The sequence below is a fragment of the Schistocerca serialis genome, chromosome 2 (genome assembly GCF_023864345.2).
Source record: "Schistocerca serialis cubense isolate TAMUIC-IGC-003099 chromosome 2, iqSchSeri2.2, whole genome shotgun sequence".
In the NCBI taxonomy this organism is placed as follows: Eukaryota; Metazoa; Arthropoda; class Insecta; order Orthoptera; family Acrididae; genus Schistocerca; species Schistocerca serialis.
This window is the reverse complement of record NC_064639.1, coordinates 969,375,800-969,388,749: the sequence shown is the minus strand read 5'-3', so window position 1 is coordinate 969,388,749 and position 12,950 is coordinate 969,375,800.

The following is a 12,950-nucleotide window of genomic DNA, read 5'->3' as shown; positions in this document are numbered from 1 at the left end:
ATCCACTTCAGTATAAAGTTCGGAAAAGTACTGGTAAAGTTCACACATGATATCAGATTGGGAGGACCACTCACGCCCATCTAGAGAACGAATGGTAGTAAGACACGTCCTTTGAGATCACTTGTGAAGCCGAAGAAGATGATAGAGAGAGAGGCCAACTCATCCTGTATGATTGAACGAGGCTGGGAACGCAATCGGACACCATCCATCTGTCTACGTTTGAGTTGTAGAAGTTTTTCCTTCACACGGTGGACGTCTACGACTCTCAAGAGGGCATCACGAGCATTATCGTAAAGATCGCGAAGGACAGCTTAATAAAATTCCCTAGTACGACTTATTTCAGCCGCTTTTTCAGTGCTAAAATGCTTGAGCGTATTTCGAATCCGGGGTTTAACAAAGGTAACCCCCCATTCTAGAAGTGAGGGATAGCGGTCCTGGGACAGGGTTGTCCGCCGCCATACGTCTGCGGTGATGCCTTCCAGAGAGGGACCCGAGAGATGTAGAGTGTTTAGCTTGCATAAAGGGCGCGAGAGATGGACCCGCTGCGGGACGTGGTTAAAAGTCAGTGAAACAGCACAGTGATCAGTGAAACTGGCAGGAATTACATCAATCGACAGAAGCTGACTACATATGCGGGCCGATAAATAAAAGCGGTCCAATCGGCTACTTGAAGTAGCTGTAAAAAACGTAAACCGCACCAATGTAGGATATCTGCAAACCCAATCATCTCGGAGGTGCAAAGACGTCACCATATCATTAAGTTCACGACAATATGTATAATTGGGGGTCTGATCCACACGACGTAAGGCCTCAGTTAAAATCGCCCCCCAACAAAACTTCCATCGGAGTAAATAAACAACTTCTTCCTTATAAAACAACGAGCGGTCGGATGAATAACCGGATCCAGACGGAGCGTAAAGAAAAATTAAAGTGAAGTCATAAAAACTACAGCTTATACCGCGACCATCAGCTAGCGTTTCGAAGTCCGTCAGCGGGATTCCGTCTCGATAAAGCAAAGCCACACCGGTAGAATTTTCAGGCGCGATATTGAAAAACATGGAGTATCCAGGAAGACAATACACATCAAATAATCCCTCTTGTAAACACACGATATGAGCTTGGGAATCGTAAATAAACTGGCGCAACGCAGCAATCCGTAATAGTGAACATATCCTATTAACATTGAGGGTGAGAAATGTATATGCCTGCATCCGTTAGCACATGTAAGGTCAATGAAACAACACTAAGGAAAATGCACTCATATCACACCCTTCTCTCCTCTACGGTCGGAGGCGGTGGAAAGAAGGTATTATTCTAATACTCCCCACCGGAAGCCGAGGAATCCTGGTTTTTCTTTTTACGACGCGCCACTGCACGTGCAGATTGAAAACGCTGTTTCACACCACTCCGTGAAAACATACACTCTTGATGTGGAAGCGTTGGGGGCACGTCAAGCTCCGATTTGATAGAGGAGCCATCTCCACTGCACCCATCGGAAATCGGGGAGCACAACTCAGAGCGACTTGTAGCTACATCAGGTACAGAAGAGACAGGTAATGTAGTGCCGGTGTGGGATTGCATCACCTGATCATCAGGAAGAGAACCCGTAGAATCCTGTTGCTCCACGATCTCAGCGTGGAGGATGGGTGGTATTTCACTGGAACACTGTAAAGACTGGCCAGCAGCAACGCCTCTGTGGGAACATCTGAACTCACGAGAACCGTCGCCTCTACAGGTGAAGTGGGGGACGCAGATTGAACGCACATTTCAACATCAACAGAAGCAGCTACACCATCTATGGTAATACTGGAATCACAATTAATGCCAGTAGACAACTCATTACCGCCAGAAGGTGCACCCTCTGTCAACGCCGTATCAGAAGAACGAGACTGGAGAGGGGCGCTCTCAAAATCTGTACCGTCCTCAGTCCGCCGGCTTTTGATTTGCATTGCAGGAGCCGTCGTCCCCTCATGGACAGAGGCCGCAGCCAGCCGGTGGCCGTGCGGTTAAAGGCGCTGCAGTCTGGAACCGCAAGACCGCTACGGTCGCAGGTTCGAATCCTGCCTCGGACATGGATGTTTGTGATGTCCTTAGGTTAGTTAGGTGTAACTAGTTCTAAGTTCTAGGGGACTAATGACCACAGCAGTTGAGTCCCATAGTGCTCAGAGCCATTTGAACAGAGGCCGCACTGGGATGCGCCAGTAACGGTGGAAATTCGCGAGGAGTAGGGGGAAATGTTGCCCCTACATCGCTTAAAGCTGGAGATTGACTATCAGTAGACTGCGAAGACACTATGCCTGATAATTTTAAAAGGAAGACGTTTTTGATAAAACGACATCGGAACAGTAGTACGGCGCGGCTAGTCGGATCTCAGATGACCGCTTTCGTTACAGAGGAAACAGGTTCTTCTTGCCCTGCATACGTAACATGGATCCGGTCCCCACAAACAGTTAGCGGGAAGGAATATTATTTTTAACGCACATGTCCGCAGTCCGGATACCATTATAACACTGGAAGCGATGTTATGCTGACCAGCGTTCCCAACGGATATGTCGTATTACTCCAAATGTAAGCCACGCTGTTTTAAGAAATGAATCGTCCACTTCAAGAAGAAGGTTATAAACTCTAACAGGAGTATACTCGAGTGCCGCATTCTCAAGGAGAACTCGACTAACGGAACCATCTCGATGTGTAAACAACACTTTAGAACCAATCCAAGGGAGAAGCCGTTCTACTTGAACGGGATCATAAAACGTCACAAAGAATGCAAGCAAATCAGAATCAAAGTAAGCAGTATCTACCTGATCAAGTGTAATACGGATAACATCAGCCAAACCAATCGTGAATTTCTAAAGAGCGGGGCTGAACACGACGCCTGCTCTTGTTAAAACTGAAACGAACAGTAACTCGACGAGGAACAGACTTAGGAGACTCGACAGACACCATGGCGCGGGCAGAAAACACCGCCGCCAAGAGGAAAACGACAACAAACTCCGCTACGCAACTACGATGTGACTTCGGCCGATACACCAACATGACTGAGTAGCTTCGACACAAGCGGCGCTGCGGCGTAGGCGGAAGTTAGCTACGACCTGCTCGCTCGACGCGCAAGGCGACACTTGCCACTTGACCACCATAAACTCTAACGGGCGGCACCTACGGACAGTTACATCACGTCCGCAATGGACGCGTAAAACATCTCTTGCGATTTTCTCGGAACTGCCAGAGTAGTGCACCTTACTTCTTGCACATTATGTTGTTTTAATGGGCTACTACAGGTGTACAAAGTTTGAAGTAAATCCGTGATCCCAACGTAATGGCCTCTCCTTGTCGGACTTAGTAGAAAGAGCAACACTTGGTCATCGACAATGTTGAAAGAAATAATACAGTAACCCGAATGGGTACGTCCAAGTCATGATGTAGGGTAACAAGGGGCAGTATCGCATAATAATACATGTCACAGTACTGGTACCGTTTGTTGGAAGGAGTGTATTGTGGTAAAACACTAAAAAATAAAAATCCGTAAGAAAAGAAGCACGTATAACACTGCGGAGCAAATGAAACAGATATACCTGCCTAATATCGTGTTGGCTCCCGCAAGCACGCAGAAGTGTCGCAACATGACGTGGCATGGACTCGACTAATGTCTGAAGTAGTGCTGGAGGGAACTGAGACCATGAATTCTGCAAGGTAAGAGTACGAGGGGATGGACATCTCTTCTGAACAACATGTAGCAAGGCATCCCAGATATGCTCAATCATGTTCGTCTCTGGGGAGTTTGGTGGCAAGTGGAAGTGTTTAAACTGAAGAGTGTTCCTGGAGCCAATCTGTAGCAATTCTGGACGTGTGGATTGTCGCATTGTCCTGCTGAAATTGCCCGAGTCCGTCGGAATGCGCAATGGACATGAATGAATACAGGTGGTCAGACAGGATGCTTAAGTAGTGTCACCTGTCATATCAGCGGCCCCATTTCACTCCAATGCACACGCCTCACACATTACAAAGTCTTCACCAATTAGAACAGTCCCCTGCTGACATGCAGGGACCATGGTATCATGAAATTCTCGCCACACCTGAAAGCGTTCATCCGCTCGACAAAATTTGAAAGAAAGCTCGTCCGACTAGGCAACATGTTTCCAGTCATTAACAGTCCAGTGTCAGTGCTGACGGGCCCAGGCGAGGCGTAAAGCTTTGTGTCGTGCAGTCGTCGAGGGTATGCGAGTGGGCCTTCGGCTCCGAAAGCCCATATCGATGTTGGTTTGTTGAATGGCTCGCACGCTGACAGTTGTTGATGGCTGCGGGCTTTCAAAAAAAATTTAATGATGGCCCTCAACTACGTACCCTCAGACTCAGATTTGAAATATTAAAATTTGGGGCTAGGATACGTAGTTGGCACATTACAATCCAAATACTGTTGAGTCTACATTATACAATGGTCGAAGGTTCCTGTTGTTGTTGTGGTCTTCAGTCCTGAGGCTGATTTGATGCAGCTCTCCATGCTACTCTATCCTGTGCAAGCTTCTTCATTTTCCAGTACCTACTGCAGCCTACATCCTTCTGAATCTGCTTGGTGTATTCACCTCTTGGTCTCCCTCTACGATTTTTACCCTCCGCGCTGCCCTCCAATACTAAATTGGTGATCCCTCGATGTCTCACAACATGTCCTACCAACCGATCCCTTCTTCTAGTCAAGTTGTGCCACAAGCTCCTCTTCTCCCCAATTCTATTTAATACCTCCTCATTAGTTATGTGATCTACCCATCTAATCTTCAGCATTCTTCTGTAGCACCACATTTCGAAAGCTTTTATTCTCTTCTTGTCTAAACTATTTATTGTCCACGTTTCACTTCCATACATGGCTACACTCCATACAAATACTTTCAGAAACGACTTCCTGACATTCAAATCTATACTCGATGTTAACAAATTTCTCTTCTTCAGAAACGCTTTCCTTGCCATTGCCAGTCTACATTTTATATCCTCTCTACTTCGACCATCATCAATTATTTTGCTCCCCAAATAGCAAAACTCCTTTACTACTTTAAGTGTCTCATTTCCTAATGTAATTCCCTCAGCATCACCCGACTTAATTCGACTACATTCCATTATCCTCGTTTTGCTTTTGTTGATGTTCATCTTATATCCTCCTTTCAAGACACTGTCCATTCCGTTCAACTGCTCTTCCAAGTCCTTTGCTGTCTCTGACAGAATTACAATGTCATCGGCAAACCTCAAAGTTTTTATTTCTTCTCCATGGATTTTAATACCTACTCCGAACTTTTCTTTTGTTTCCTTTATTGCTTGCTCAATATACAGATTGAATAACATCGGGGATAGGCTACAACCCTGTCTCACTCCCTTCCCAACCACTGCTTTCCTTTCATACCCCTCGACTCTTATAACTGCCATCTGCGTTCTGTACAAACTGTAAATAACCTTTCGCGCCCTGTATTTTACCCCTGCCACCTTCAGAATTTGAAACAGAGTATTCCAATCACTCCGCAATTGCGAGTTTTGAATCTAACATAGAAATTAATAAATGAAAGACTGCAATTAAATAAAATCTGCAAGTACTATTTTTAAGAACGTTATTTGATGAGTACGATAGCAGAAGTACCTTTTAGAATGCCGTTTATTACTGCAAAACACTTATTGGTGTCAATGGTCCAGCGATTACATAAAATGTAAGTTGAATAACAGGGAAACAATAGATTCATACTTTACGTAATTAGTTATGAACAACAACATAGCTCGTGAGATATTCACTTCTAAACGCATACAATGTATTCACTGCAGAAGCTACAGAAATCTCACAAGTGCACAAGTCGACACTATGAAATATTTCTATCTCCCGCGACCACTCGTAAACTGCTCAACGCTCTCCAAGTATTTCCCGTGACCGTCCGCCGCGCCTTCTCGTCCAGCATCCAGCAACCCCCCCCCCCCCTAACTCCCCATGTCCTGTGCAACCCGATGCTCCTCCCCCACTTCCATACAGTCTCTCCATTGACTTCGGTGGTCACCTACCGTAGTAACGAGTGCTGTGATTGGCTAGAGCGCTCCCACGATGTCTCCAAGCCAACGCACACTCACAGACATATTGAAACACATACGAAATACTGGATTTACATTTACATAAGTTGAAATTAAATAAATATTCCTATGGCTGGACCATAAACACACTTTAACTCACATAATTAAATACATAAACAAATTAAACAAACATATATCAAAGGAATAGAAACAAAAGTAGGCCAGTAGCCTAATGCCTCTGTGCTTTCTAAAACACAGTAAATATTTGACCAGTTTCTTCATGAATAGTATATATCGGATGTAAACAAAGACATAGATGAATAAATATACACTCCTGGAAATTGAAATAAGAACACCGTGAATTCATTGTCCCAGGAAGGGGAAACTTTATTGACACATTCCTGGGGTCAGATACATCACATGATCACACTGACAGAACCACAGGCAAATAGACACAGGCAACAGAGCATGCACCTTTCGCAGCAATGCAGGCTGCTATTCTCCCATGGAGACGATCGTAGAGATGCTGGATGTAGTCCTGTGGAACGGCTTGCCATGCCATACCACCTGGCGCCTCAGTTGGACCAGCGTTCGTGCTGGGCGTGCAGACCGCGTGAGACGACGCTTCATCCAGTCCCAAACATGCTCAATGGGGGACAGATCCGGAGATCTTGCTGGCCAGGGTAGTTGACTTACACCTTCTAGAGCACGTTGGGTGGCACGGGATACATGCGGACGTGCATTGTCCTGTTGGAACAGCAAGTTCCCTTGCCGGTCTAGGAATGGTAGAACGATGGGTTCGATGACGGTTTGGATGTACCGTGCACTATTCAGTGTCCCCTCGACGATCACCAGTGGTGTACGGCCAGTGTAGGAGATCGCTTCCCATACCATGATGCCGGGTGTTGGCCCTGTGTGCCTCGGTCGTATGCAGTCCTGATTGTGGCGCTCACCTGCACGGCGCCAAACACGCATACGACCATCATTGGCACCAAGGCAGAAGCGACTCTCATCGCTGAAGACGACACGTCTCCATTCGTCCCTCCATTCACGCCTGTCGCGACACCACTGGAGGCGGGCTGCACGATGTTGGGGCGTGAGCGGAAGACGGCCTAACGGTGTGCGGGACCGTAGCCCAGCTTCATGGAGACGGTTGCGAATGGTCCTCGCCGATACCCCAGGAGCAACAGTGTCCCTAATTTGCTGGGAAGTGGCGGTGCGGTCCCCTACGGCACTGCGTAGGATCCTACGGTCTAGGCGTGCATCCGTGCGGCGTCGCTGCGGTCCGGTCCCAGGTCGACGGGCACGTGCACCTTCCGCCGACCACTGGCGACAACATCGATGTACTGTGGAGACCTCACGCCCCACGTGTTGAGCAATTCGGCGGTACGTCCAATTGGCCTCCCGCATGCCCACTATACGCCCTCGCTCAAAGTCCGTCAACTGCACATACGGTTCACGTCCACGCTGTCGCGGCATGCTACCAGTGTTAAAGACTGCGATGGAGCTCCGTATGCCACGGCAAACTGGCTGACACTGACGGCGGCGGTGCACAAATGCTGCGCAGCTAGCGCCATTCGACGGCCAACACCGCGGTTCCTGGTGTGTCCGCTGTGCCGTGCGTGTGATCATTGCTTGTACAGCCCTCTCGCAGTGTCCGGAGCAAGTATGGTGGGTCTGACACACCGGTGTCAAGGTGTTCTTCTTTCCATTTCCAGGAGTGTATTTATAAGCATGCTGTTACCGCTTTTTCGTGTAACTGTGGAGTACTTATGGCCTGACGCGGTCAATAGTAATCGACCACTTTGACCTCCAATAACTCATGTACTACTCAAATTACATGCCTGTAATTCATACCAATTTAGCTTTACAGTAATAGCTTTCTGAAGACATGACGATCGACAAAATCGGATGAACCGTTTAGATTTTGGAAATTAGTTGCTGGGTGTTACTTGTATAATTTACAGTCAGGTACTACACCTTAAGTCCGCCCCTCGTGGTCTCGCGGTAGCGTTCTCGCTTTCCGAGCACGGGGTCCAGGGTTCGATTCCCGGCGGGGTCAGGGATTTTTCCTGCCTCGAGATGACTGGGTGCTGTTGTGTTGTTGTGTCGTCTTCATCATCATCATTCATCCCCATTACGGTCGGAGAACGGCAACGGCAAACCACCTCCATTAGGACCTTGCCTAGCAAGGCGGTGCGGGTCTCCCGCATCGTTCCCCTACGCTCTGTAAAGAAGCATGTGACTTCATTTCATTTCCACTACACCTTAAACTAATAAAGATATTGAAAATCTGATTACACCATCAGAAAAAAATCTGATTACACCATCAGAATCGTCGTGCTAATAATGGTAATGTACATATTTCTTTTTGCCGGCCGGAGTGGCCACGCGGTTCTAGGCGCTTCAGTCTGGAACCGCGAGACCGCTACGGTCGCAGGTTCGAATCCTGCCTAGGACATGGATGTGTGTGATGTCATTAGGTCAGTTAGTTTAAGTAGTTCTAAGTTCCAGGGGACTGATGACCTCAGATGTTAATTCCCATAGTGCTCAGAGCCATTTGAACATTTATTTATTTATTTATTTATTTATTTGCTGTTTACATATCTCTGTATTTGAATACGAATGCCTATACCAGTTTCTTTAGCGCTTCAAAAATGGTTCAAATGGCTCTGAGCACTATGGGACTTAACTTCTGAGGTCATCAGTCCCCTAGAACTTAGAACTACTTAAACCTAACTAACCTAAGGACATCACACACACCTATGCCCGAGGCAGGATTCGAACCTGCGACCGTAGCGGTCACGCGGTTCCAGACTGTAGGGCCTAGAACCGCTCGACCACCCCGGCCGGCTTTGGCGCTTCTGTGTACTCATAAGTGAAATAACGAAAAATGACCCAAGCAGCCAAAGAAATTATGAAACTGAAAGCAAATAATCTGATATAATAGGAAATTTCCGACGAGAGAGAAAAGCGATTTAAAAAAATGATTAGTGGCAAGACAATTCATCCGCAATGAAACAGTTCTACTTTAATCCATGTAAGATTGACTGTGTTTTGAATGAGAAGTTACAAACTGATATTAAACACAAAAAATAACATTTGAATAGGGCAGTGTCGAAATGAAACCAGTAACTGTAATAAGGCTCCTGACTAATGTATGTGGATTCCGGCGATGTACGATTTAAAAAATGTGAATTTTGTAACAATTATGAATGCAAGAATATTTTAAATTTTGTGACGAATAATTTTAAGAATATGATTTAAATGTTAAATATGAATGACCGTTTGCGACCAAATGTGCGTGGCCGCAGATGAGAGTTTGGCTAGGCTAGATGATTAGCGGAGCTGAGAACGTGTGGGAATGTTTTCGGGGTCTTTTGCCGGTAGACCCCAATCGGGTAAGATGACGTGTGAAGTGTCGCTCGGGAATATGAAATAAGTACGGCGTTTTCGAAGCCTGTTTTAACGTTAAGACTGAAATATACATTTCAGTTCTTCTGAAATATCAGTAGGCAGCTACCTTTTTGAGCACTAAGTAAAGTTTTTTTTTTTTTTTTTTTTTTTTTTTTTTTTTTTTTTTTTTTTTGATTCGCATATGCCTGCTAACTGCTATTCATGTACTGACAGACACGTGACCAATTTAGTTGTACTTGGAATAATATCGTATAGGCGTGTCTTCGAATGTGAACAATTATCATTAAATCAAATGTTTTCAAAAGAATTAATATGTTTTACATAATTCACTGGCTGAGATTCAGCGGCCAGTTGATAAAACTATAGGGTACACATAGGGACGTAAATGCAATGGTGGGCAACCGCTCCCTTCAGTAGACGAGCCATCTGCTAATTTTATGTTGTTCTCTTGCCCCTTCGGTGGAAAAGTAGTGTTGGTTCCTGTTATTAGAGTTTCATAGGTTGAACAGATGTTTATTAGCGTGCGCCATTTCCCCGGTACGTAGCAATGATACCACTAAAACAAAATCACTTCGGGCCTGTACGTCCTCTAGACACTGCAGGTGAAATATCTCATTGGGCCATCGGTGCGCTAGACGCATTGCGTGATTTGAAAACAGTCGCAAGTCGTTAGACCACACTACACGCCCCCAGTCAACAGTTATCCAATGTAGGTGTCCCTCGAACTTTGATGGCGTGTACCTTGAAGCGTCGCTTTTACAATGGACTTTTGTGAGGTACTCAGCTCTAAATACTCATAATATTCGATTCCCTTCGATCAGAAACTAGCTGAGATGGACCCACATTCAGTGGTAGCAGCAATTTCTGTCGGGTTTGAAACCTGCTAATAAAGCATGAAAGCCGACCCCGGTTCCCGTCCGTTAAATATTCTTACGACCAATATTCATACGCTGTGTTGCGTAGATGCGAGTGGCACATCACACCTTGCAAACACGCTGGACAGCCCAGGTTGATACATCAACATACTTGGTAAATTCAGACACGGTTTATCAACGGCAAATCCTATCTACTGCGGTCCAAAGCGACCATAGTGTCCTTTTAAGGGAGTAACTAATATTTTATACGGAGACCTTACTTATTTCAGTATACAGACGTGATTTTAAACGTGACTGAAAGTCATTATAGAGGCGTGCGACCATTTTCAGGAAATAAATGTAAGAATTTAAGACAGCTGTTAGGTCATGGAATAGTGGTCACTTGATGTTACTGGAACCTTTTCATTTTTCCACTGCGCGTTTCGGGCGCTGCCCATCTTCAGATTGTGAAAAAACAAAACATGAAGACACTTGATGTTCATAGAGAGACTCATTTCAGTTCATAAGAGAAAATAGCATCTTATGACACTTGCACTCCTTGTGTTGTTAATAATTTTAGCTGGTTTTTAATTATTCCTATTTTTAATTATTCCTATTACTGCTGTGTTTGTCTATTTTTTGGCAGGCCGCTGTGGCCGAACGGTTCTAGGCTCTTCAGTCCGGAACCGCGCTGCTGCTAAGGTCACAGGCTCGAATCCTGCCTCGGTCATGACTGTGTGTGATGTTCTTTGGTTAGTTAGGTTTAAGTAGTTTTAAGTCTAGGGGACTGATGAGCTCAGATATTAAGCCGCATAGTGCTTAGCGCCATTTGAACCATTTGTCTATTTGTTGGCCTGGAAGGTACGACTTATAATACATTTCATATACTTTTCTGGTTTGGGAAAGAAACATGTATCAGATAATAGAATTCATCACGTCTTCGCATTGATGTATAGTAGAACCTGTAGGTTTACACTATCATGTGTCTACATGTAGTGTTTATCCACAATTAACAACGGTTTTAAAGCTTTGTATTTACTTTTTCCTCAATGTTACCTACTCCTTTAGGAAGGCTTTTTTTCGTATATTTCTTGTTTAATACACTTGTGTATCTGTGTATATTTGTTACAAAAAAATCTCTGTTACTAGATTTAGCAACTCATCTGGAGATGGCCCGCGCCCAACACGCGCAACGGAAAAATAAAAAGGTTTCAGTAACATCGACAATTATTCCGCTAGCTACCAGCTGCTTTGAATTCTTTTAATAACTATAGTGACGTAAGTTGGATCAATACTTTGTTTCTAAACAGGTGTTAGTATATATTCTGTTGCAACAGTCAAAAGATTTCTCAAAATTTATGATTCTCAAGCAAAGTGCTAGTTCATAATGGTCCTTCCGTTTTGTTCAAATGGTACGAATGGCTCTGAGCATTATGGGACTTAACATCTAACTAACCTAAGGACATCACACACATCCATGCCCGAGGCAGGATTCGAATCTGCTACCGTAGCGGTCGCGCGGTTCCAGACTGAAGCGCCTAGAACCGCTCGGCCACAACGTCCGGCTTTCCGTTTTGTAATTTCAATCATGACTTACAAGCGGGCCTTTGTCCAGTATCCACTTCTAAAGACAGCAAGAGAAGTAGAGAATAAAATAAAATATAGCTAGATACATCAGAGTCCACAACCGAGGTTTATAAAACCTTCGTCTCTGATAAACAGTAACATTTCAATAGTTGTCAGCAGTTGCTATTTGCGTTTGCCTATTGACTACCCCGTGCCCTTATCGTGGAATGAAAGCCAGTGATCCTATAGAAGACCCACGTTGCCTCTCTCTCTGTCTGTCTCTCTCTCTCTCTCTCTCTCTCTCTCTCTCTCTCCCTTCCTCTAGTGTACAAAAGCTTTGTTATATATCGGGAAGCGGATGATGAGAATAGCTTCCGAAAGGGCGGACGCTTACAGGATAATGCGCCCTATACAAGCGCAGGTGGCAGTCAATCAAGTTGAGCTCTCATGAACAATAGCCCAAACTCTGCGAATAGCTGCGTAGTCCTGAAAACCGCCGGCCTACTGTGACGTCAGCGGCAACACATTGATTCTGTTAACACGCTCCTGCCGTCCTTGTCGCTTCTAGCTTCCAACATTCCCACGTTACACACAATGCTTGTGTCTCTATTTAGAAATCATTGTTCTGAGCGCAGAGAAAATGCCTCGTGAATGATGGAAGCACTCTGTTACGTCAGTACTCCTTTGCGTCGAGTTACAACGGTACTAAAAGTATTTAAATGTTGTACATGAAACATTAGAAACATTGACCTTGTTATACCGTACAATATTAACTGAGAAATTAACGTAAGTGGAAGACACTTTTACGACTTAGAAATATCAAACACACTGACGGGAAAAAATCGCAACTCCAGAAAATATTAAGGTAGCGTAACGAAAATTCGGCAATACATTTGTCTAGGTAACATTCACTACTGGCCATTAAAATTGCTACACCAAGAAGAAATGCAGATGATAAACGGGTGTTCACTGGACAAATATAGTAGAACTGACATGTGATTACATTTTCACGCAGTTTGGGTGCATAGATCCTGAGAAATCAGTACCCAGAACAACCACCTCTGGCCGTAATAACGGCCT